General features: G+C 42.9%; 1 non-coding gene across 1 annotated transcript; it reads right to left on the bottom strand.

The window, feature by feature from the left end:
• Nucleotides 1-17,180: 17,180 nt before the first annotated feature.
• On the bottom strand, nt 17,181-17,253 carry Trnak-cuu. Its single transcript has one exon. It is a non-coding gene; the product is annotated as a tRNA-Lys (tRNA).
• Nucleotides 17,254-23,993: the final 6,740 nt, after the last annotated feature.

Raw genomic sequence — 23,993 nt, 5'->3', positions numbered from 1 at the left:
CTTGGGGTAACTCTAACCTGGGGTGATACCTTGCGCTTGTACAAACAAAGCATGTCTGAAGGTCACAGGGTGGAGCTTGCCACCAGCTAACAGACAGGAAGCAAGATGGCTGGGTGAGGAAAGGATTACAGGTGGGAGGAAACAGTAACTCCCTCTCTTTACTGAGAAATTAGCGAGGTGAGGTGTGGCTGTGGCTTGCTCCTTCATCTCTCTGGTCTCTCAGCATTTCCCCTTACTCTGACTTCAGGCTTTTATTATTTGTATTACTAAGCCCTCTTAGAACTTGTTACACTAACCAAACAAGTGAAAGACCTGGATGATAAGAACTTTAAGTTTCTAAAGAAAAAATTGAAAAAGACATCAGAAAATGGAAAGATCTCCCATACTGTTGGATAGGTAGGATCAACATAATAAAAATGGCAATCTTACCAAAATCAGTCTACAGATTCAGTGCAATCCCCATCAAAGTCCCAGCACAATTCTTCACAGACCTTGAAAAAACATTACTCAACTTCATATGAAAAAAACAAAAAACAAAAAACAAACCCAGACTAGCTTAAACAATCCTATACAATAACGAAACTTCCATAGGTATCACTGTCACTGAACTCAAGCTCTACTATATGGAGCTATAGTAATGAAAACAGCTTGGTATTGGCGTAAAAACAGACATGTGTATCAATGGAATTAAACTGAAGACCCTGACATTAACCATGCACATATAAACACCAGATTTTTGACAAAGAAGCCAAAAATGTACAATGGAAAAAGGAAAACATATCTAGCAAATGGTGCTGGCATAACTGGATGTCAACATGTAGAAAACTGCAAATAGATCCATATCTATCACCTTGCACAAAATTCAAGTCCAAGTGGATCAAGGACCTCAACATAAAGTTGAGGTTACTACACTGAACCTGATAGAAGAAAAAGTGGGAAGTAGCCGTGAATGCATTGGCACAGGAGACCACTTCCTAAATAGAAGACCAGTAGCCCAGACTCTGAGAGCAACAGTCAATAAATGGGACCTCCTGAAACTGAAAAACTCTTTAAGGCAAAGGACATGGTAAACAAGACAAAACTACAGCCTACAGAATGTGAAAAGATCTTCACCAACCCCACATCTGACAGAATTCAAGAAACTAGACAAATGGCTGAAAGACATTTAAGGAATTGCTCAACATCCTTAGCCATCAAGGAAATGCAAATCAAAATGACTCTGAGAAACCATCTTGCACCTGTCAGAATGGCTAAGATCAAAACCACTGATGACAGTCTATGCTGGAGAGGATGTGGAGTCAGGGAAACACTCCTCCAATGCTGGTGGGAGTGCCAACTTGGACAGCTGTTCTGGAAATCAGTATGGTGATTTCTCAGAAAACTGGATATCAATCTACATCAAGACCAAGCAATGGCTCTTGGGCATAAACCCAAAGGATGCTCAATCACACCACAAGGACACGTGCTCAACAATGTTTACAGGTGCTTTATCCATAATAACCAGAACCTGGAAACAACCTAGATGCCCCTCAACTGAAAAATGGATAAAGAAAATGTGGTGTATTTACACAATGGAGTATTACTCAGCTGTAAAAAACAATGACATCTTGAAATTTGCAGGCAAATGAATGGGACTAAAAAAAAGCCATCCTGAGTGAGGTAACCCAGACTCAGAAAGACAAACATGGTATGTACTCACTCATAAGTGGATATTAGATATAAAGCAAAGGAAAAACCAGACTACAATCCACAGCTCCAGAGAAGCTAGAGCCTTCATCCAGTAATTGATGGAACCAGATGCAGAGATCCACAACCAAGCACCAGGCAGAACTCCGGGAATCCAGTTGAGGAGAGAGAGGAGGGAATATATGAGCAAGGGAAGTCAAGACCATGATGGGGAAATCTACAGAGACAGCTGAACCAAGCTGGTGGTAACTCATGAACTAGGTCCTCCCGTATGTGGGAGACAGTTGTGAAGCTTGGGCTATCTGAGGGGACCTTGGCAGTAGGACCAGGATCTATCCCTGGTGCATGAACTAGCTTGTTGGAGCCAATTCACTATGAGGGGATGCCATGCTCAGACTTAACACTGAAAGGAAGGGCTTGGTCCTGCCCCAACTTAATGTGCCAAACCGTTGACTTCCCATGGGAGTCCTTACCTGTTGGAAGGAGTGGATGGGGGTTGGGTTCTGGGAGAGGTGGGGGGGGGGACAGGTGGAGGAGTGGAAGGAAGAACTTTGGCATATAAAATGAAATTAAAAATAAATAAATAGCCGGGCATTGGTGGTGCACGCCTTTAATCCCAGCACTCGGAGGCAGAGGCAGGCAGATCTCTGTGAGTTCAAGGCCAGCCTGGTCTCCGGAGCGAAATAGGATAGGCTCCAAAGCTACACAGAGAAACCCTGTCTCGAAAAACCAAATAAATAAATAAATAAATAAATATTTTTTAAAAATCATGAACCCTTCATATGAGACTAGCCTGAGCGTGATGGTTAAATACAGTGAGCAAACAAGGATCTTCTAATTATTGTCAGGCTGCTTTGTCATGAGAAAAGAGATACAAGACATAGAGAAACTAAAGGATTCAAAAAAACATGTAAGAAATAATATCAAAGCTGGAGAAATGACTCGGTGGTAAGAGCACTGGCTACAGAAGATTGGGGTTTGGTTCCCAGCATCCACGTGGTAGCTCATAACCATCTGTAACTCCAGTCCTGGGGAATCTGATACCCTTTTTGACATCAGGCATACAGGTGGTACACAGATATGCACACAAGCAAAACACTCACACACATAAAATAAATTCAAAACAAAGAGAAATATGATCCGTGAAGCTTGGAAAATGGGAAGAGGAGAGATGGATGACTTCCATATAACTAGGTGGATGGTGAAAATGACATGGCGTAATGGAGGATGCTGGAATAAGATTAGGTTTGAGACGTGAGATAATGACTGTAGGTTAAATGTGCTAAGTCTGAAGCGGTTTTTAATATCTGCAAATTGATATCGTGATGCAGTGGTACACACCTGTGATCCCAGCACTTGGGAGGCTGAGAGAGGAAGACACTGAGTTCAAGGCCAGCCTGGGCTACTTGACAAGAGGCTGCCTCATAAATGAGAACCAATAACCCAGAAGTTGACATGCAGGAGGGGTCTGATCCTTGAAGCAGAGGTCTGGGCTGGGGGAAATGGGGGTTACTTAGTTCCCTTCCCCGTGTAATGCTGTAAGCCTCTTGACAGCCCAAGACTCCCCTGGTCTTCTCCAGTCTTCAGCCAGAGCAGCAGCAGTGAATTTCTACCAATTTCAAAAGTTCCCAGCAAGACACAGAGAGCCATGCTCCCCCAGCACTAGCAGAGCACATCCCAGTCAGCTTGTCACTGCTGTGAACAGGCAGCCCTTGGCAAAAGACAATCAGTAAGACACTTAATTGTAATTCTCCACTATCTTCAAACCTGTATGTCTGTATTGCATTGTAATCTGTATCTTTCTTTTAAAGTTTTATTAAAATATAACCTGGCAATTGTGGTGCCTGCTCTTAATCCCAGTACTTGGGAGGCAGAGGCAGGAGGAGCTCTGTGAGTCAATGACCACCCTGGTCTACAGAGTGAGTTCCAGGACAGGCTCCAAAGCTACACAGAGAAACCCTGTCTCAGAAAACTAATGATGATGATGATGATGCTAATGATATTGATAATAATTTTAAAATAAAAATATCTATAATATATACACAGAAAATTCCCTTATCTTTTGTATACAATTCAATAAATATTCAAAGGCTTAATATAATTGTATAATTAACATCAAAGACCCTAAAGCTTTCATGTTGTTTGGCTATTAGAACAATGAAAATTCCAGGTTTAAAAGTTCTCATAAAACCAGACATGATGGCACATGCCTATAGTCCCAGTAATAGGAAAAGGAAAGAGGAGAATCAGTAAGACAGGGCTGGAGAGACACTCAGTGGTTTAGGGCACTTGTTGCTCTTTCAGAGGACCTGGGTTCAATTCCTAGCAAATTGGTCTGTGAACATACAGCAATACAGCATCTGAACTATGTACACAGCCAGGCATATTGTCACGGGTGTAATTTTGGCATAATGGACCCTCAGGTTAGTGAAACAGACTCCGTATATAGTCAATTGAGTTTCAAAAGGTACTGGAGTGATTGCATGGTATGTATAAAGGATACCTCTTAACCCTTTCCTCACCACACAAAGTCAGTCAGAGTGGCTTAAGAGCCTCAATACATGGGTCAAGTCTAAAACTTTTAGGCAAAAATGTAAGAAAAGATGTTTGTGACTGGGGTTGGAGATATGGCTCAGTGGATAAGAGCACTGGCTGTTCTTCCAAAGGACCCAGGTTCAATTCCAGGCACCCACATGGCAGCTCACAACTGTCTATAACTCCAAGATCTGACACTCTCACGCAGACATACATGCAAGAAAAATGCCAATGTACATAAGGCAAAAATAAATAAATTTTAAAAAATGTTTGTGACTTTAGCTTTGGCCATGTTTTCTTAGACTAAAAAATGTGAACCATGGAAGAAAAATGAATAAAACACATTTCATAAAAATTATAAACTGTACTTTACGAAAGCCACCATCAAGACAATGGAGATACAAGGCATAGACTGGGTGGGGTGAAATATTCGTAAAACCCACATCTAATTTAAAAAGTTGTATTCTAAATATATAAAGAACTTTTTCAACTCTATAGCAAGAAGAATAACAACCCAATTAAAAAACTAGGACAAACATTTTAATAACTTCACCAACGAAGATATATAATGGCAAGTTAGTCCGTGAAGAGATTTTAACATTATCAGCCACCAGGGGAATGCAAACAAAAAGTAGAATGGCTAAAATACACAAGGTTGTGAGAACTAAATGCTGCTGAGGCTGAAGTGTGTCTGGAACTCAGCCTGTGGGGGAGGAAGATGAACATATGTAAAAACGAGCTTGACAGTTTCTCATAAAGCTCAACACGATTGCCACATGACTCAGTGATCCCACTCGTAGGTGTTTACCCAACAGAAATAAAAACCTATGCCCACAAGAAGATCTGATGGCGTACAGCCATAACAGCATTAACCTGTGTTCAAAGCGGCAGCACTTCATAAAGCCAAAATTTGGAAACAGTCCAAATGCTCCTAATAGGTAAACAGACAAACTGCAGAATTTCCATGTAATGGAATAATGCTCATCTATATCAGGAACGAGTGTGACAGGCCTGGTAGCTGTAATCCCAGCTACTTAGGAGACTGAGGCAGGGGGATTGCAATCACGTTCAAGGCCTGCCTGAGACACAGAGCAAGTCCAAGTCTATCTTGGGCATCTGTGTGAGGATCCAGCACCTTCTTCTGCCCTCTATGGGCAATAAGCACGTGGCACATATACACACACACAGGCAAAACTGTCCCACATAAAATGAGACAGTGAAATTAAGCCATCTAAAACATTTAAGAGTTAGTCATGATGGTGTACACCTTCACCCCATCACTTAAGAGCAGACTTGTGTGAGTTCAAGACCAGCCTGGTCTACATAGCAAATTCCAACCAAGCCAGGGTTACATAATGAGACCGGTTATCAAAACAAATAAATAGATGATAGATAGAGATAATTTAAGAAGAATGGAAATGAATATGAATGACCTTTAGGTGAAATCTAAGCACTCCTTCCTAAGCTTGCCACTAAGTATAACTTAGAACTAGAGACATTATAGTAGAGAGGAAACTGGGCGTGATGGTACACACCATAACTATAGCATTTAGGGAGATAAGGAATGCAGGGTCACTCTTGGCTGCATAGTGAGTTCTAGGCCACCTTGCTCCATGTAGACTGTCACCAAAAAATTAAAAAAAAATTTTTTTGAGAGAAGGTTTCTCTGTGTAACAGCCTTGGTTGTCCTGAGCTCACTTTGTAGACCAGGCTGGTCTCTAACTCCCAGATATCCAGGAACCAAACTTGGGTCCTCTGGAAGAGCAGCAAACACTCTTAACCAGGGAGTTTTCTCTCCACTCCTTTGTCTGGGCCCTGCATATCCAGGATTGGATGTTACAGATGTTTCTGTAGACACCAGTGACCAGTACACACAAGCAAAATTTCTGACAAACTTTCTCAGGTCAACAGACCAGGAGAGGGATAGTCTAACAAAACAAAAAACTTTCAGTGTGCAATAGAGGCATGAATGTTATGGGAGCAACCAACCTTAAATGTCCATTTGAATTTAAGGCCCACACCACAGGACAGAACCATGCTTGGAACTGTTAACCTGGCCTAGAAACTATGCTGGGGAGGAGAATCTACTACTGTTATTTTTGCTAAATGGGCCTGTTATCAAATGGCCTTCTAAATACTCGTTTCTACATCCATAGATTAGTACAGCCCTGAACCCTCACCAGAGAAGCTTCATTTCGCAGTACAATTCATACAGAGCCCTGCACGTGATTAGAGTGCAGAAGATGAGTTATTGGAGTCCTCAGCCCAAAATGAAACATCTATTTCATGCTCCCTCCCCACATTGGTCAAGGAACATTGCAGAAGAGGGATGGAAAGACTGTAAGAGTCAGAGGTTACAGGGACTGCTGAGAAACAGCATCTTCTGGATATGGCAGCACCATTGTGCTCATGAACTTACAATGGCTGTGGCTGCCTTGTTAAGACTTTCTCAAGATCAGTCTAGTCAACATTCCATCAGAGATGGGGAAAGGCCTTACAACTGCACCCCTTGCCTGAGGAGCTGTTAATCCCACCAAACAAGAATAAAGACCTTTACCCAAATTCTTTGCTCAAATTATGTAAGCTTTATTTTCTGTCAGATAGGGCTGTCTCCCTAAGGTGGGGTTTAAGAAATTAACATGGAACACAGGAAAAGGTGGGGTTTATATTAGCCACAAAATTGCAAGGCTGGGCACGTAAAGGTTTTTGGTTATGTAGGAACTTTGCAGAACATCTTGCTTTATCAGGGTGGAGGTTAGGATGGAGGGTGTGGAACTTGTCAAATTCCAGAAAATGGGTCAAGACCTGGTCAAACCCAAATTTTACAGAAAACAGGAATGAACTTATTTTGATCTTGTAACACCTTGGCTTTTACTCTTAAGGTGGAATCAGGCTGGTCTATCAGAGCTTTGGCAATTGAAGTCTTCTGGGGTATGGAGAGTCAGTTTTGCTCAGATTAAGAGGCTCCTGTAGGACATTCATGCTTCCATGATGGTCCTGCACCCATGGACATAAACATAACATTGACTGGACTTGGTGAGTTATAAAAAGAGAACACGAAATTGAGAGGCGGAGGTGGGGGAATGTTGGGGAGAAGTTGCAGGAGGACCGGGGAAAAGTGATATGATCACAATACATGGGTGGAATTCTCAAAGAATAAAGATTTGAAAAACACAAAACCTTTTAGACAATAATCACCTTATGCCAGCAAATACCGGAAACTGACCAGAGCCCTGTCACCCCATCAGCCAGTGCTGAGTGGGGAGTCAGACTCCTATCACTAGCGACAAGCCATTTGTAACAGTTTTCTTGCCAGGGTGGTATCAGGTAAGATGGAGTGGAGACCCAGCACTTTATCCCCACGTGGTGGTGATGAGGACCATCCTCCAAAATGTGCAGGGAAACCGGTGGGGATCCTTGACTTCCATTCCGATTAAGCAGGAACAAGGTGCTCTTCCTTCCCATACAAGTTGGAGGAGGGCCAGTGGGAAGCTGACCCTTTCATGTGTCCCAAGGCATCTTCTAACCCATTGCGGCATCAGTGGAAGCCATTCGGGAGCTGTGGCCAGGTACTTTTCATCTCCAGATAGACTGATTTAGGGAGGCTTATTGTGGAGTTAAGGGTATATAGCATTTGCCTAGCATGCATGAAGCCATGAAATGGAGATTGGGGGAGGATTGTACAAGGCATCTCAGCCAGAAATAAAGATTTCAAAAATGTAAATTTCAAACTAAAACACATGATAATCTAGATCTAACATACTAAAAAATCAAACTTCATACAGAATAAACTCAGAGAAATCTATACCAAGACATGTAATACCCTAATCCCTAAAAACTAAACACATGTTTAAAACAAGAGAGAGAAAGAGAGAGTGTGTGTGAAGAGAAGAGAATTACACAAAGAAAATAATTTTACAGTGGATTTTTTTTCATCAGCAACCCCAGGCATCAGAAAACAAGTAGCACTTTTTTTTTCATATACTAAAATAAAGTCAGCTGGGGAAATGGGTAGTGTTTGCTGCACAAGTGTGAGGATCTAAGTTTAAATCTCCAGAACCCATGTAAAAGCCAACCATGACAGAGCATGTCTGCAACTCCAGTGCTCCTATGGAGAGAGACGGGTGGAAATTTGAATTCCCAGAAGCTCATGGGCCAGCTAGCCTGGCCTACACAGCAGCCAACAACAAAGAAACCCTGTCTCAAATAAGAAGGCAAGGACCAACACCCAAGATGGCATTGGCTTTCACATAGTGTGCTATGGGAGAGGTGCATGCCCACCCAGTTGGACATGGACACACACACAGGTGCAAAGACATCACACATAGAAACAAAAGAAAGCAAAGAAGGAAAGGGGAAGGAGGGGTAGCTGGAGAGCAAACAGAAATGTCCTATCTGGTAAAATCATCCTTTAGAGATAAAGAAGAAATAAAACCGTTGTCAGAAAAATTAGATGGAGTTTCATTACATAGCCCTACGGGCCAGGAATTTGCTGTGTAAATCAGGCTGGCCTCAAACTCAGAGATCTGCCTGCCTCTGCCTCTGCCTCCTGAGTGTACAAGCTCAGGTGCTCTAGCCTCGAGACTATCCCTTGGCCTTACCACTTTAATTATCCACAGTTCGCATGCATGTGTAACAGAGTGGGCTCCAGGTGAATTTTTTTTAAGGCAGGCACTGGTTTCTTTAACTTAAAAGATTGGGGCTGGTCTGAGTGCAGGTACAGCTAGATCAAGGCGTTCAAATTAAGTCATCTCCTCCCTCCCCCCTTCCCTCTCCAACGTCTTTCCTCCCTACCTCTCCTCCTTTAAAATGTCAGGGGAAACTATACAGGGCTCCTAGACTTCCATTTGCACAGAAGCAAGACAGGTTACTAGTCTTGCTTCTGCTGGAGTCAGGAGGGGAAGCAAGAATTGTCTCTGTGCTAACAGGCCTCCTTCCGACTTCCCTTCTTCCGTGTTTTCTGTCTTCTCTGGCAGGCTCTGGGCAGGGAGAACCAACTGGACTCAACATGTCTATAGTCCACAAGCTTGGCAGCCACAGTGAAAACAAAGACTTCATTCTCTTTCCATCAAAGTTCCAGAAAAGGCCTCCTTTGCTCTAATTAACCCCTTCCGGCCATTCATCCATCCACCTCATATTACCCAAGAGGGTACAGCACCTTCCTTGCTAGTTTCTCTGGATTGCTGAGCAGTAGGTGGGCAAAACCACCAAGCCAGCTGAGAGTCAACCTCGATACCAAAGAGAGCAAAGCAACACTAAGAAGGGCTCTCTGAAGGCTGAGCAGATCTCCAGACTTTATTCTCCCCAAGATAATGATAAGTACCTCTCCTTTAAACCTCATAAGCACCCCTGAGGAACCCGTCATGGGTTAATATTATAAAAATCTCTTAAAAGATTGTCTGACTTGGCCAGGAATGGTGATATACACCTTTGATCGCCAACAGATCTCTGCTGCTTTGAGGTCAAACAGGTGCACATATGAGTTCCAGGACAGCTAGGGCCACAAAGTGAGACCCCACTTCAAACAAAGTTCCACAAAGTGTCAAAACTGGAGCCTGAAGCACGGAAGAAGGATTCTGGAGAAAGAGGTATATCTTCATAAGGAGAGTGGAAGACAGAACAGTTTCAATATTAAAAGCAGTGTGACCTGATTTGTACCAAACTGGTAGAACAAGATATACTGGTTGAACTACTTTTTGCTGTTTTGATTCATCATTTAATGATCACAAGACAGTTCTGGAGTGTCTTCTTAATCAGGAATACAGCCTGGTATAGAGCGCATCTTTAATACTGGTTACAAGACAAATTCCACACTGAATTCTAACCATAGAAATAACAAAAGCGGGCTAGAGAGATGGCTCAGTGGTTAAGAGTACTTGCTGCTCTTGCAGAGGACCTGTGTTCGGTTCCAGGTGTCCATGTCAGGTAGCTCACAACTGCCTTTAACTGCAGCTTCAGGGAATCTATGGGCTTTAGCAAGTGAAAGGGCGGAGCAGATGCCATAACAGGTTGCTTAGTCTTCTCTCAGAGGTCAGGACTCAATTTCAGTTTCCTGAGGCTGAACAAGCAGTTTATGAGGAAAAGCCACGAATAAAGGACAAGCAGTCTCCAACAGCAAGGAGAAGGCCTGGTACATGCAGTACTAGGCCAGGCCTGAGCCAGCCTCCACAGCAGCTCAGGGACAATACCCAGGCCTTCCCAAAAAATGGGAAACTGTAGCCCTGGCCAGTCTCTGACTAGCCCCAGCCAATTAGAACATACCAATTCACTTGCTTAAGCCAATCATATCTAAAATGACCTAACTTCCTTAGACACGCCCCTCAGTAAGGCTTAAAAGAAGTCCCCACCTCCTTCTCAGGGTTGTAGCCATCTTGCCTTTATGTAGGATGGTTGGCCCCAGAATGCTGGAATAATAAAAAAAGACTCTCTGCTTTTGCATCGGACCTGGTCTCTTGGTGATCTTTGAGTGTCTGGACTCAGGGCACAACATTGGAGGGTCCACCTAGATTCCCCCAAGTCCACCATGACTGCCCCTCCATTGAGTTTCAGGTGCCAAACATCATGTAACATATCCCAGGCATCTGGTTTCTGTATTTCTATATCTGGTTTCTGTTTCTAGCTATTGGACCTCCGTCTGACCTAGCAGACGGGCTGGAGGGTCATGGGCTGGAGTCCCAATAGACATTCTGGGACTCTGCAGAGGGGGCTAGAGACCTGTGGGGTAGGGAGTGGGGGATTGGAGACCCCTAGTTTCTGATGAGTCAGCTGGTAGGTGAATGAATGCTCTTTGTTTTTGTCTTGGTCTGCAGGAGAGGCCATCTGTGTGGTGGTCATCTGAGTGTTAGTGTGCCAGTACTTGGTTGTCTGTGATTGTTGCTCATTTGTGTTTACCTACCTCCCTCATTTTCCTAGAGAGAGAGAGAGAGAGAGAGAGAGAGAGAGAGAGAGAGAGAGAGAGAGAGAGAGAGACAGACAGACACAGACAGACAGAGGCAGAGGCAGAGGCAGAGGCAGAGGCAGAGGCAGAGACAGAGAGACAGAGATGACAAAGGACCTCTCCCTCTGTTGTTGTTCTTGCTCTCTGGCCCTCAGCCAGCTACAACTCTTGCAAGGGGCTGCAAGGAGGCTCATATCTGCTCATACCTGGATATGGCTTGGCCTGCAGGAGAGGCCTGCAGCCAGTCAGTGACTCTCACAAGAGGGCTGGGGCTCACACACTCACTTGAGGGACTATAGGGAGACGTGCTCTTTCGAACAGGGCAGCAGGGAGTTGACTGCCTTCAGTTGATGAACTGCACATACGCCAAGCAGGGAATCTGGGGTTTGGCCAGAGGGGTTAACAGTCTCTCTTGCAGGACTCCCAAGGGCACACTCTGTGGCCACCAGCACTGTTCCCCCTCCCTTCCTTTCCTAAGCCAAGTTCTTCACTGTGATAACATCCAGGTCTAGTCTTGGCTGCTGACCAGATGCTAGCTTGATAGTCAAAAAAAAAGGTTAAAATTTGACTTTAAAAGTCAAAGGTACATTATGTTTTTTTTAAAAAAGAGCTGGGCAGTGGTGGTGCACTCCCAGCACTTGGGAGGCAGAGGCAGGTGGATCTCTGTGAGTTCCAAGCCAGTGTGGTCTACAGACCAAGTTCCAGGACAGGCTCCAAAGCTACAAAGAGAAACCCTGTCTCAAAAAACAAAACAATCAAAAAAAAAAAAGGTTATGATTTTGTTTCCACAAAAAATACATGGGTTTTGGTCATTTAAATTCAATGGGTTACAAATACTTGTCATTTTTTTTAAAATTGGGTACAAATTATCATTAAGATAAAAAAACCTACTAGTCTCAAATGTTTCAAACTAGTGTTATATGTTATGCATTATTCATATATATATATATATATATATCTGTTTTTATTCTGGACTGCTGAAAGAAATCACAGAAAAAGACTTTGGTGGAAATTTGCATGTTGTCTGAAAAGCAAAAAAAAAAAAGTTTGTTTATGTCTGGCTGAACCAGAGGAGCAAAGGTACCAAAGGTCTGACCTGAGAGTACATGGAAAGTTGTAAAACCCCAGAGAAGATGTGGACAACACTGAGTTTAAAAAAAAAAAAACAAACTATAAAATATGTTGGAGATTTAACCATATTAGGTTAATTGTGATTGTTTTTCTTCATTAAAAAAAAGCTGGTGATTATTTGCTGCAGAATATTTATGTTAAAAATGGGATCATGGCCGGGCGTTGGTGGCGCATGCCTTTAATCCCAGCACTCGGGAGGCAGAGGCAGGTGGAACTCTGTGAGTTCGAGACCAGCCTGGTCTACAAGAGCTAGTTCTAGGACAGCCTCCAAAGCCACAGAGAAACCTTGTCTCAAAAAAAAAAAAAAAAAAATGGGATCATGGTCTTAAAGGTATACAAATTAATAATTATCATCATTAATAATTATCACAACCCTGTGGGTTATGGGGTTCTATACAACTGGCCACCTATGAAACGACAGGGCTAAAACTATTTTTTAAATTAATTTTTATTTAAATTAAAAACAATCTTATTTTACATATCAATCCCAGTTCCCTCTCCCTCCCAACCTCCCATCCCACCCCCATCCACTCCTAAGGGAGGGTGAGGCCTCCCATGGAGGATCATCAAAGTCTGTCACATCATTTGGGTCAGGGTCTAGCCGCCCCCCACCCCATGTATCTAGGCTGAGAGAGTATCCCTCCCTAAGGAATGGGCTCCCAAAGCCCATTCATGCGCTATGGGTAAATACTGGTTCCACTGCCAGAGGCCCCATAGACTGCCCAGGCCCCCCAACTGACATCCACGTTTAGGGGGCCTATTTCAGTCCTATGCTGGTTCCCCAGCTGTCAGACTGGGGTCTGTGAGCTCCCACTTGCTCAGGTCAGCTGTTTCTGTGGGTTTCTCCAGCATGGTCTTGACTCCTTTGCTCATCACTCCTCCCTCTCTACAACTGAATTTCAGGAGTTTGGCTCAGTGATTAGCTGTGAATCTCTGCTTCTGCTTGCATCAGCTACTGGATGAAGACTCTAGGATGGCATTTAAGGTATTAGGCAATCTCATTATAGGGGAAGGACATTTAAGGTAGTCTCTCCACTCACTATTGCTTAGATTCTTAGTTGGGGTCAACCTTGTGGATCCCTGGAGATTTCCCTAGTGCCAGATTTCTCATTAAACCCACAATGGATCCCTCTATTAAGGTATCTCTTTTCTTGCTCTCCTTTTCTGTTCTTCCCCCAACTTGACCTTCTTGATCCCTCATGTTCTCCCCATCCCCCGCCTTCTCCCTCGAAAGATGGCTAAAACTCTTAACTACTCAGAGTTTCATAGAGAAGTCCAAATCTATTTCTTAAAAAATGTCAACATCACATCTATTGTCTATAAATAAGTTGCAGTCTAACTGCTCCTATAATGTCTATAAAAATACTTATCAAACTAAAAAAACAGGGCCAGAGAGACCCATCTGACTAATATATCTACAGGATAACATAATGGCCTGGTTGTTGTTACCAAACTTGGTGATGTTTTCAAGATTAGGTCTAAGATTTTTAGCTCAAATATATTTAATAGATAATGGTCCTCAAACATGTCAAATATCTGGTCAATATGGCATTTAAGTTATTTAATTAAAAAACTTACTATGACAGAGACTGCCAACTCTTAGCAATGACTCCCAAGGTCTCCAAAGGAGGTATGAAACAATACAAGGACCATGACACCTAGTTGATAACACTGACCACTGGGCAAGATGCCCCAATACAACACCTGCTGCCAGGATCTGCCCCAGACTGTGGGCAAGTGAGACACTGACAAAAAAAGGTCAGTCTCCCCCAAGTTCCTCCTCAACAGGAGAAATTCTTACCGTATGAGTCTTGCAGCTGAAGATTGTTGTCCTGCCAGGGCTACGAAGACAGTTATAGACAGTCCCTGTCATTTCTTAATAGATCTAAAAACTGCTCAGTCTATCCTTATCAGATCTCTGATGGTATTGACGACTAGACTAGCTATAATTTTGTTAGCATAGCAACAACAGACAAAGTCTCCTACAAGGTTACAGCCACCTTGACCAAGTTCGTTGACCAATACATTAGTTAGCTAAAGCTACTAAGTTTCTTGGTCTTTTAAATAAAAAAAAAAGACAAACAGGTTTGCCTTACTCCCAGGCTTCATATTAAGGGATAAACAGGTTTTAAACATAACTTAAAATTGCTGTTCTTAATAATAACTGATTATATCTGTGATAAATAAATAAAAATATAAAATTATATAAGTTCTGAGGGTCTGAGGACATAAAGGCTTGGGTTATAAACATCTAAAATGTTTTAAAAATATTAATAAAGTATATAATGATATAAAATAACTTAAGGTATATAAAAATACTTCAGATTTTGTTTCCCTTCAATAGTTTTATTATAATAGAATTTCAAAAGTTCAGAGTTTAACATTAATAGAATTCTGACAAGCTAATAGAGCAATGGCTGCTTACTGTTTGGGTCACAAGCTCAAGATTTTAAATTTCTTTTGGTTGTATTCTAAACATAGACTTAGATGCTTTTCATTGGACTAAAAATATTTCAGTTCAATCTATACGTTGATCTCTGGATGAAAGAAAAAATGTAAATACTTTGCTTCTGAACCCAAATCTATAGCTTTTTCTAGAACTCAAGGATGTAGTCAACTCCTGCTGTTTTATAGATACCTGTTACCTGCATTTTCTATAATATGGATTTCAGTACAGATTGATAATGCTATTATATCTAGAACTTTTATGTCTTTTCATGAAATGGAGATTCAAACAAACTTCAGAAAATCGAGAGAGTCATAAAACTTGTATGTACTTCTCACAACTCAAAAGGAATCCAGATAAGTACAACCTAAGTTTCACCACTTGTCTATTCCTGAAGATGGTATTTTTCTCTCTTCTGGTCTTGGGAATCCTTGTCTTTCTCAATTACTGAGACTATGGGTCTACAAGTTTCAAATAAGTTCATAAGTTTTAACTTATGTTCCTAGTTTGCATCTGTCTTGACAGGTTTCCACTTGGCTGACAGAAACATCCAAGCATCAATTGCTGACAACAACCTGCTCCAGAAGACTTGAGCCCTGACCTCGCAGAAAGCTGATATGGACCAAGTCAACCGATGTAAATGCTGTCTTTTCACCTAGCCAATGAACCAAATGCTTTTACGTTCCCTCCTTGCCTTTGACTAACATTCTAGCCTCCTAGGGCCCTGATAAAGTCCCAGCATCAGCAGGAAGTAGTTACAGAAGTGAACATGTCCTCCTTGTCCCTGCACCCCAAATGTTAGATAAAAAACAAGTTTCCTATGATAAATAACCTGAGATAAAATAACTGGCCCCCATTCTCATTTCCAAGTTCTTTCTGGATAAGGAACTCAGTCAGCCATCACAGGGTTTTTTGGCCCTTCTGCTTCTTTTAATTGCTATTGGCTTTTGTGTCATTAAAGCCTTAACTAAATGATAATTCCTGTCTGGGTACCGTTAAGTTGATAATGCTAAAATCATAAAATCAGCCGCTGGACCAAACCCATCTCAAGGATTTGAGATGATACGCTACTCAAGGGGGGCAGTAGTGAAAGGGCCAGGCAGATGCCATAACAGGTTGCTTAGTCTTCTCTCAAAGGTCAGGCCTCAATTTCAGTTTCCTGAGGCTGAACAAGCAGTTTATGAGGAAAAGCCATGAATAAAGGACAGTCTCCAACAGCAAGGAGAAGGCCTGGTACATGCAGTACTAGGCCAGGCCTGAGCCAGCCTCCACAGCAGCTCAGGGACAGGGCCTGGCTCCCAGGCCTTCCCCCAAATGGAAAATGTTGGGAGCCAAATTTCAGGGCTTGGCATGAGATCCTAGGCCATGCTTGGCAGGCCACATAGTCAACCTTTACATAGCAGCTCCTTAGAACCTCAGCTCAAGAAAAGAAACAACTTGACCCAGTCCTCCACCCACAGGCTCAGTCACCTAGGCAACCCCTTCCTGGACCTCTTACTCATAAACTCTTTACCCTGCCAAACATCCTCTTTGTGGCTTCCTAATATCCTGCCTACACTAACACCTGGCTCACAAACAACCCATTCTACCCCTCCCCATATCCTGCTCTGCGGACTATATAAGCTAGCCTGAGAAAAAAAAAATAAAGTTTGCCACTTGATCAGAATCCTGTCTTGTGGTCGTTCTTTCTGTGTCTCTTGTCCCCATTCCCTATCCCTGACTCTCTTGCCCCAGGTTGATGTCCTGCAGGTCGGGACAGGAAAACTGTAGCCCTGTACAGTCTCTGACTAGTCCCAGCCAATTAGAACATACCAATTCACTTGCTTAAGCCAATTGTATCTAAAATGACCTAACTTCCTTAGACACTCCCCTCAGTAAGGCTTAAAAGAAGTCCCCACCTCCTTCTCAGGGTTGTAGCCATCTTGCCTTTATGTAGGATGGTTGGCCCCAGAATGCTAGAATTAAAAAAAAAAAAAAAGACTCTTTGCTTTTGTATAGGATCTGGTCTCTTGGTGGTCTTTGGAGGCCTGAACTCAGGGCACAACACAAGCACGCAAACACATGGCACACACACACACACACACACACACACACACACACACACACACACAAGAATTTTTTTAAAAATCTTTAAAAAATAATTAACAACAAAAAGAATATTATAAACAAGTTTGTAGGGAGACACCCTAGCCCCGCCCCACAGGTGCCAGGTGGACCCAGGACTCGCCCATGAGGGCGGGGTGAAGGGAAGTCGGGGTGACATAAGGGAAGGTTCTTAAGCGCTGCACGTGGAGACCCTGGCCCCTTCTCTCTGGCCATGCTAGCTTGCTTCCAATGAGCTCGCTCTGGCTTGCATTTTGCTCTGGTGTTTACCTAAATAAAGAAACCTTACCATCAGGGACTACAGTTCATCTTTGAGTGCACGCGGTAACCCTTAAGAGTTGGCGCCCAACGTGGGGCACGAACCCACGACCCTGAGATTAAGAGTCTCATGCTCTACCGACTGAGCTAGCCAGGATTTTTCCCACAGGACCCCACATGGCTACCATCGTCCCATTTCAGCAGGAGGTAACATAGAAGATGCTATGCCCCAGTTCCCCATTATTATTTATTAGGGTAGTGTAAGCCTAGTTAAGAATGACCTTCTTATTGTTTAGAGTTGGGATTGGAAGGAGGTGTTTAAGTTAGACACCCTTTCCATATGACTTTAAGACTTAGCTGGAATAGACATAGGATGTGCAATAGCAGATTATTGTATCTTCTTATATTTCACCTTTATGATTGCTAATTTTAGACATTTTACACTATTAAGTTTTAATCCTCTTTTAGACTAAAAGGGGAATTGTAGGGAGACACCCTAGCCCCTCCCCAGGCAACCCGGACAGGTGCCAGGTGGACCCGGGACTCACCCATGAGGGCAGGGTGAAGGGAAGTCCGGGTGACATAGGGAAGGTTCTTAAGGGCTGCACCTGGCCCCTTCTCTCTGGCTGAACTAGCTTGCTTCCTGTGAGCTCGCTCTGGCTTGCATTTTTCTCTGGTGTTTACCTGAATAAAGAAGTCTTACCATCACGGACTACAGTTCATCTTTGAGCGCACGCAGTAACCCTTAAGACAACTTGATAGTATGCTGCAGGATAGAGCTGCTTCCTGGAATGCATCTACATTAGGCTGACATGGGGAACTGAAACTTAGCACATCAAAGGAAAACAGAAGATTTCCTGCTCAGGTAGAAACTGGACTATACCCTGGGGGACAGTAGCCACAGAAGCCCTGCCCACACGGAAGAAGGAACATTTGCAACTGGCACACAAACTCCCTAAGTATCTCACAGTACAACCCACCCAGTCCCAGCTTTCAGTGTGAAAACCCAAGGGCAGGATTGCCCCCTCCACCCACTTAGGCTGTGAAAAACAAGACACTCATTAAAATGTTATCAGCCATGAGAAGGACCGAGAGCATGCACGCAGGCACACACACACACACACACACACACACACACACACACACACACACACACGTTCGATATTCTCCCTCCCTCTCTCTCTATCTCTCAATCCAGAAGAAAAACTAAAAAAAGAATCATTATACTTTAGAATAAGTATAATGAATATCATCAAAAATAAGGATGATGTGGAAAGAGGGAAATTTCCCCATGTCTACTCCCTCTCAGCTCTAGACAAAGAAAGATCGATAATTAATGACTGCCAAGAGAGGGAGAATTAGCCTCTCCCCAAGAGTGAGACTCCTTATTGGTTATCCAATACAAATTGGTCAGCCCTGAAATCATATACACACCAACAGCCAAATTGGACTCAGCAGGTTGTAGTTACAGATTTCTGAATACCTGCATACATGTATGTAACAATAGTAATCAAAGAAGCTCTGTCAGTTTGAGATGGGGCATGGAAAGGTTTGGAGGGAGGAAAAGGGAAGGAGCAAACTGATACAATTCTATTTTATTTTAAAATGTATTAAAATAATAAAGTACAAATAAGGGTGGGCAATGTAATCATGACACGGGAACTGGAAGTTGCTAAATGAAACACCAAGGCCTTGGAAGGTGACAACTGTCAGGATGGGAAGGTGGGCAAAGCTAAAGAGCCAACTGTTGCACTAGAAAACTTGGCCACAGAATTCTCTGGAAATGCAACACTCAGAGATAAGGGTTTATAACCAGAGTAATAAAACACTGAAGAAATACAGAGAGTACACTCAAGAGTTCAAACATTAATCTTAAAGCTCAAAAAGAAGAAATGAAAACAATAGGAGGTAAGTAAGAATGTCCTTCTGGACATGGTGGTTCATGCCTATAATCCCAGCACCTGAGAAGTAGACAGAGAATTGGGAACTCAAAGTCATTGATCACTAAGTTTGAGGCCAGCCTGAGATACTTCAGACTGGAGGAGGTGGGGGAAGAGGGAGAGACAAGAGCCAGACAGAAATAGACAGAGACTGACTGACAGAGACAGACTGAGAAAAAGGAAGGAAAGATGGAAAGAAAAAAAGGTGTTTCCTGTGGTACATCCTGAAAAAACAGCATTTCCTTCCCTTTTTGCTTTCTTCCTTTCCCAACTAGACTGAGGGCTAATTGATTTAAAAGGTAGGTTATAGACCACTAATACAGAAAGAGCAGTAGATACAAGATGAGATCTCTTGGTTCTGAAAGTAAATGAGCTAATGGTAGCTAATACAACTGTTCAAAGAACATCTAAAGTCAAATGCTGGGTTTGGAGAGATGGTTCATGGGTTACGAGCATGGGATACTCTTCCAGAGGACCTGAGTTTGATTCCCATCACCTATATGGTGACTAATAACCACCTGTAACTCCAGTTCCAAGGGATCCTATGTACTCTTAGGCCTCTGTAGGCACTGCTCATAATGGTACACAGACATACATGCAGGCAAAACATACATAAAATAAAATACTTAAACATCAAATGCTTGCAGCCTGTGGTGGTCCAATCAACATTTGTACTCAGAGCCAGGAATGTGTGAATCATTAACCCTTGAAGGTGGAACTACGGCTGTGCATAGTGGGGCTGATTGAAAATATTCCTGGAAATCTAATGTTCATCATATCCCCGAATCATCCCATTGGGTCAGCCAACTCCCCTCCACCTCCTCCTTCTCTCTCTTCACCTCCTCCTCCACAGAGGTCTAGAAGTTTATCCTCTGATACAAAAGAGACTCTGGGCTGTGTCCATTAGCAGATGTGCCCTGTTGAACACAGAGGACCCAAGGCAAGCCCCATGCTAATGGTTGAGTCCCCAGTCCTCTTCTTCCCAATGCTGATGGTCTAGCTTCTGTGACCCAAACAGGCATCTAGAAACCAAGTGTCCCAGTGAAAACAGGCTTGCTGATCCTGGCCACAAGTGATATCACACTAAATGCCCAGATCCTTGCCCGGAGCCCGCACTAGTGACCACAGTTACCTTTTCAGAGCCTCATTCTTAAATGCAGAGAGAAAACCATGCATCGCCAGACAGCAAAAAGAGCCAGAGAAGAACTCAGGAAACAAGGGTCAATTTTAACCTAACTAATCTACTATTTAACCTAAATGCAGGACCACTAGGGAAGACAGCACATTCCTGATGCAACGGCAAGGGTTAAAACAACACAAGACAGGGGAGATTCCATAATAGGATCAATAAAGATCAACAAAAGACCGCAAAGACGGGTGCAGTTTAAAGAAGTAATGACAGTGAAGGAGCCATAATACCACAAGTCTAAGTTGCTGCTTTTGTTTTGATTTTTCAAGGCAGGGCTGGTCCTGGAATTAGCTCTTTACAGCAGGCTGGCCTTCAATTCACAGAGATCCGCCTGCCTCTGCCTCCCAAGTGCTGGGATTAGAGGCATGCGCCAGCTAAACTGTTGTTTTTTAAAGCTCTTAAGCTAAAAAGCCTTACCTACACTTTCACCTACAAAACTAACTTCCAAATTCTGAATGACTTTTACTTTTCACCCAGAGTCCTCTTCTCACACAAAATTGCCAGTAAAATATGAGTTGGATAAAGGAAAGTTCAAATATGGAAGACTTCAAAATGTCCTCCTTAAGTGTTTCTCTCAAAGAAATTATGAGAGTGAATGTTGAGACTAAGCTCCAGGTGCAATGGTTGTCTGAAGATGTAAACAGTTCATCATCTCACAATATATATATGTATATATGTATGTATATATATTTCATAGTCATTAATAAATCATCATACTTTTGTAGAGGCCAATGAATTTTTGTCATAAAATTTTAAGCTTAACATTTGTACATGGGCTAGAGAAAGAAAGAAAGAAAGAAAGAAAGAAAGAAAGCAAAAGAAAGTTAACTTCTTTCAGTTTTGCCATTACTGAGGAGAAGGCCTGGAAATAAATAAGACACAGTAAAACATTTTTAGGACAAGCCATTTATGGTGTTGGGAATGTGGGTGTTGTAGGTCAAGTCAGCCAGAGGACATTTCTGATTACAGGAATGGTTCAAAATATCTTAAGAATATAAACAGCAGCTGGGCATGGTATCACTTCCTTGCTGTCAGTCTCATAGAAAACACACACGCACAGGACAGGTTACAAATGCCCATACCTGATTTCTTATCTACCAACACTCTTGGGTATTCCCTTCCTTTCCCTATCACGAGGGAGGTGGCATCTCCCCTGCTAGTCAGGATCAAGTTTCTCTACCTTTCTTCTACCATTGCCCTGCTCCTGGAGTTTTTAAGACATTATTTTCTAATTGCTGCCTGTGACACCTCATAAAATTCAATACCTTCATACACTTTTACATACAGTGCTCTTTGGGGGGCCTGCAAACCACTGGAATAGCTAAGATGTTTTTGTCCTGCCCCCTTTGATGAGAATACATCACCGAGAGCCTGTTCTTCCTTCACACATCCTCAGAATTTTCTCTCCTCCTTCAGCAGTGGTTCTCAACCGTGAGTCATGACACCTCTGGTGTTGAACAACCCTTTCACAGGGATCGCATATCAGATATCCTGCATATCGAATGTACATTATGATTCATAAGGATAGCAACATTACAGTTAAAAGTAGCAATGAAAATAACTTTATGGTTGGGTCACCACAACATGAGGGACTGCATTAAACGGTCACAGCGTTGGGAAGCTTGAGAACCACTGTCCTCCAGGGTCTTCCACCCTTTCTCCAGCACCTCGGCATCGGCCTCTTGCTAGCCCTCTTGATCGCCCTCGCTAGCTCTGCTCCCTTCTTCCCAACATGAAACTACTTTCTGGAAGGCTCACTGTGCTTCCGCCTGTCCTTTTGCCTCGCCTCCACTGAACTGTCCATCCACATACGCGGAAGAGCTCAGAGCTCTGCACCGCCCTCACGGACTGGTCCATCTGAGCTCTCCGGCGAAAGAATGTTAGCTGTGTTAGCCAGGGGAAAGCAAAACCACGTGCCCAATGCAACTTTGCCCCTGCTCTGTGGAGGCATCATGGGAAAACGAAAGTTGTGTATTTTAATAGGGCACGTGTGATGGTTTTATATATATGTTGTGAAATTATTGCCGTAATCAAAATAATTAACACGTCTACATCGTATCTAGTTGCCCCTATATTCTATGTATACCTGTTATTACTATGTTGGGTCCGGGGTGGTACAATGATGGGGAACAGACCACTGAAGTCTATAAAATCAGAAGCAAACTTTATTCCAGAAAAAAAAAATCACTGAGGGACACAAATAGCTTATCAGCTAGCTGAGACTACAGCCAGAGTTCTGGCTTCTGAAACTGTGGCAATGGGGGCTGGTTTGGGGCCTCCTCTTATAGTAAAATCAAGCACCACTGTAGGTCAGAGTGTTTACAACCTTGAGGTCCGGCTTAAAGTCACGTTGCATTTTAAGTTTTACAACTTAGGATGTTTTCGGAAGCCTGTGGCTGACACAGCCGCTTTTCGCTGTCCCTGCAAAGCAGAGAGCAGAGTCAGGAGGAGGACAGTTAAAAATTAAGGGAATACAACCCAGAAGGTCCCATAGAGGCAACGGTTAGAAGCCAACCTTTGTGTTTCATTCCTGCTTAGCTGGGAAGTTGGGAGGCAGGAGACAATGGTTAAGCTTAACTCTGTACACAGTGGCTGCCAGGATGTCTGCTCTTAAGGCAGAAAGTGGTTGTTAAACGTTAACAGTGGCTGCAAGCTTTATTTTTCTCCAAAATGTGTTTGGGCTTATAATTTTAATTTTCCTATATTCTTGGACCCTTTAACTTATATTATTCGTATTTTATAATGAATATTTATTCGTTCTAAGAACACCTGGATTCCCTTAGTAAATTTCAGATACACATTATTACTAACTGTAAGGTGTCCTTGGTTCTTATCATCATTATTATTATTATGGTTTGTGGAGACAGGCTCTCTCTGTGAAGCTTTGGAACCAGCCCTGGACCTCACTTTGTAGACCAGGCTGGGCCTCAAACTCATAGAGATCCGCCTGCCTCTATCTCCTGAGTGCTGGGATTAAAGGCGAGCACCACCACTGCCGGGCTCCTACTCATTTTATAAGCGAGGTCTTGTATACTGTGACCAATATTTCCCCTTTTCTTCCAAACCCCAAGTGCTGGTTAGCTTTTGTCAACATGATACAAAGTAGTCACCTGGTAAGGAAAAACTTCAATTGAGGAATTACCCCATCAGACTGTTCTGTGGGCACTTCTCTGGGCTTTTTTTTTTTTTTTTTTTTTTTTTTTTTTTTTTTTGCTTTTGGAGACAGGGTTTCTCTGTGTAGCCCTGGCTGTCCTGTAACTCAATCTGTAGACCAGGCTGGCCTGGAACTCGGATATTCACCTGCCTCTGGGGCATATTTTTGATTGATTGCTAAATTTGATGTGGGAGGGCTCAGACCACTCTCGGCAGTGCTGCCCCTAGTCAGGTGAGTTCTATAGGTTCTATAGGAAAACAAGCCGAGTGAGCTATACAGAGTTGTGCAGTGATCAGCCTGCCTCCATGGTTTCTGCTTCTGCTCCTGCTTGACTTCCTGCTTTGCCTCCCCTCAGTGGTGGATTGTGACTAAGGCATATAAACAAACAAAACAAAATAAAATGAAACAAGCAAAACCCCAAAACACTTTCATCCCTAAGTTGCTGTGGGATAGTGTTCCATCACAGCAACGTCAATCAAACGAGGACATGCCAGCTCCCAGTGACCACCATTTTACTATTTTACTGTTAGAAGTTCAGCTTTCCTGTAGGTTTCGAATAAGATGGAAAGCAATTAAGGGAAGTCACCAATGTCAATGTCAAACTCTGGCCTACA

The sequence above is a fragment of the Cricetulus griseus genome, chromosome 7 (assembly GCF_003668045.3).
Source record: "Cricetulus griseus strain 17A/GY chromosome 7, alternate assembly CriGri-PICRH-1.0, whole genome shotgun sequence".
NCBI lineage: Eukaryota > Metazoa > Chordata > Mammalia > Rodentia > Cricetidae > Cricetulus > Cricetulus griseus.
Note: the sequence above shows the minus strand (reverse complement) of the source record. Positions and strands in the feature narration are given on the sequence as shown.